Here is a 3,413-nt window from a genome sequence, read left to right as displayed (position 1 = left end):
AAACAAAAAACATAAGCAGCAAAACAACCCAGAGCTACGATATGAATACTTTGAAACTCTGAAACAGTATAAACAAACACTGAAATGCAAGAAATTGAATTATACCAACAAGACACTTGATGAAATTGAAAACGCAATTGACCAAAATCAGTTCTGGGACATGTGGAACAATTTAAGCACAACAAAGCCACAAGAATTAGCCATACAAGATGTAGGAATTTGGAAAACTTACTTTGATAATCTATACAAAAACATCCCACAAAAAGACTTAAACCAGAACCAATTAGAAATTAAAGAAAAATTGAACATCCTGGAATCAGTCATTAAAAACAACCAAAATCCATTAGATTACCCAATAACCCAACAAGAACTAAATGAAAAGCTAAAATCTATTAAATCAAAAAAGGCTTGTGGTGTAGACAACATCAGAAATGAAATGCTGAAAAACAGCACACCTGAGTTGCAAAATGCTGTGCTTAAATTGTTCAACATGGTTTTAACTTCTGGCTGCTTCCCTGATGTCTGGAACCAGGGGCTCATCTCCCCTATCCACAAAAGTGGAGACAAATCAGACCCCAATAATTACAGGGGAATTTGCGTCAACAGTAACTTGGGAAAGATTTTCTGTAGCATTTTGAATTCAAGAATTCAAACCTTTCTTCAAGAAAAAAATGTAATAAGTAAATGTCAAATTGGCTTTCTCCCTAACCATCGCACTACTGACCATATATACACCTTACACACACTAATTAATAAACACGTCCACCAAAAAAAAGAGGGCAAAATCTTTGCTTGCTTTATTGACTTTAAAAAAGCATTTGATTCGATTTGGCACGAAGGGCTATTCTACAAAATTCTACAAAGTGGGCTTGGTGGTAAGGTGTATGACTTAATAAAATGTATGTACACAGAAAACAAGTGTGCAATAAAAATCAAAAACCAAAGAACAGAATTTTTTTCACAATGTCGAGGTGTGAGACAAGGCTGCAATTTGAGTCCAAATCTTTTCAACATTTATATCAATGAATTAGCAGACATGTTGGACCAATCTCCAGCCCCAGGACTCACACTATTTGACACAGAGGTGAAATACCTGCTATATGCTGATGACTTGGTACTTCTATCACCAACCAAAGAAGGTCTTCAACAAAACATTAATATTCTGGAGCAATATTGCCATAATTGGGCCCTGGCAGTAAATTTCCAAAAAACTAAAATCATGATTTTCCAAAAAAAACCCAGATGTCAGAAACACAAATGTAAATTCACCCTGAACAACACCTTAATTGAACACACAAAAAATTACACCTACCTTGGTCTGACCATATCTGCGTCGGGAAACTTTAATATGGCAGTGAAGGCACTCAAAGAAAAAGCCCGCAGAGCAATGTATGCAATAAAAATGAAATTATTCAAAATCAACATCCCAATTAGAATTTGGACTAAAATATTTGACAGTGTAATCCTACCAATAGCACTTTATGGAAGTGAGGTTTGGGGGCCACTCAATAAACTGGATTTTAAAATGTGGGACAAACATCCAATTGAAACCCTACATGCAGAATTCTGTCGGAAAATTCTACAAGTCCAGAGAAATACACCAACTAATGCATGTAGGGCAGAATTGGGCCGTTTTCCAGTAATAATGAAAATACAGAAAAGATCATTAAAATTTTGGCTACATCTAAATTCAAGTCCAAATTCGAGTCTGCAATTTAAAGCACTTCAAGCCCAAGAGCTGAGCCCAGAAACGAGCCCTCTCAGTCAGCTGGTGTTGGACCTCACCAATCAAGCTGACACCAGCACTGCTTCAAAAGAAAGAATTCCAATAAACAAAATCATGAACCAATCAAAGGAATCATACTTACAATACTGGAAAAACGAAACAAAATCCCAAAGCCGACTAAATTGCTATCTGACCCTAAACAGAGAATATGAATTGGCTGATTATCTCTACTCTGTCAGAGATACGAAGCAGAGACAGATCCTTACCAAGTACAGGCTGAGTGACCACCGATTGGCAATAGAAACCGGCAGACATAAAAAGACATGGCTACCCAAAGAAGAGCGTGTATGTGGTCACTGCATGACAGGGGAGGTAGAGACAGAGATGCACTTTCTCCTTTACTGTGATAAATATTCCTCACAAAGAGATTCATTATTCACAGAAATGACTACATATATTCCACATTTTTACAAATTGAACCCAGAGGAAAAACTAAGAATACTCATGGGCGAAGGAGCAATGGCTCCTCTTGCAGCCAAATATGTATTTTCCTGCCATAGCCTGAGGGACACTGAATAATAACATCTGCATAGTAAACAGTAACTTACTTATTATTACTTTTATTGTTATTACTATAATTATTAATGTTTACTGTAGACTGTTACCATTTTATTGTTATTATTTTTGTATTTAATTTTGTATTATTATTTACTACCATTTTATATTATTATTTGCTATCATTTATAATTTTGTTACAATGTATATTGCATACATTGTTGCTTTGGCAATATTGACACAATGTTTTTCATGCCAATAAAGCAGCTTGAATTTGAATTTGAATTTGAGAAGAGAGAAAGGGAGGGCATGGTGAAACAGGGGTATATGCTGGAAGGCTTGTTGGCCTACTCGTATAAACATTGAGTTGAGTGAGAGAGTGCACAAAAAAACAAGTGTATCCAGACTGCTGTAGATAATGCAAGTGGGACTGAATGTAATCTACTTAACACTACTACGTATTTACATCTCTCCCAATTCAATTCAATTTAAAGGCTTTGTTTGCATTGCAATTGGTTGGCAATTTAAACACATGTTACCATTGCCAAAGCAAGTGAACTAGATAATAAACAAAAGAGAAATAAACAATACAAATTAACAGTAAACATTGAAGTAAACATCTCTCTCTCTCTGTCTATCTATATGTCTGTCTGTCTCTCTCTCTCTCTCTTTCTTTCTCTCTCTGTCTCTCCCCCCCTTCTCTTTCTCTTTCTCTCTGTTTCTGTCTCACTCTCTATCTCTCTCTCTATCTTTCTCTCTCTCTATTTATCCCTGTGTGTGTCACTCACTCTCTCTCCTCCATTTATGTGTGTGTGTGTGTGTGTGTGTGTGTGTGTGTGTGTGTGTGTGTGTGTGTGTGTGTGCGTGTGTGTGTGGGCTTGGCTTGAGTTATCAAACAGATGTTTCACCATCAAGCCTGTAACGCATTTCAACACCATACTATAGCCTATAGAGACAGCGAATGAGGGTGTGTGTAAGTGTGTTTCTCTCTGTGTGTGTGGGGACGGGGTGAGTCGTTCCCATAAACACCTGTTTCATTCCAGTTAATTTCATTGTCATGGTGAAAGGAAGACAGATTACGTCATTGAAAGGAGAGCGAGAGGGATCACCTCCATTCCTCCGTCTGTAAACA

This window comes from Oncorhynchus mykiss, chromosome 20, assembly GCF_057628025.1.
Source record: "Oncorhynchus mykiss isolate SJ-2025 chromosome 20, ASM5762802v1, whole genome shotgun sequence".
Taxonomy (NCBI): Eukaryota; Metazoa; Chordata; class Actinopteri; order Salmoniformes; family Salmonidae; genus Oncorhynchus; species Oncorhynchus mykiss.
Note: the sequence above shows the minus strand (reverse complement) of the source record.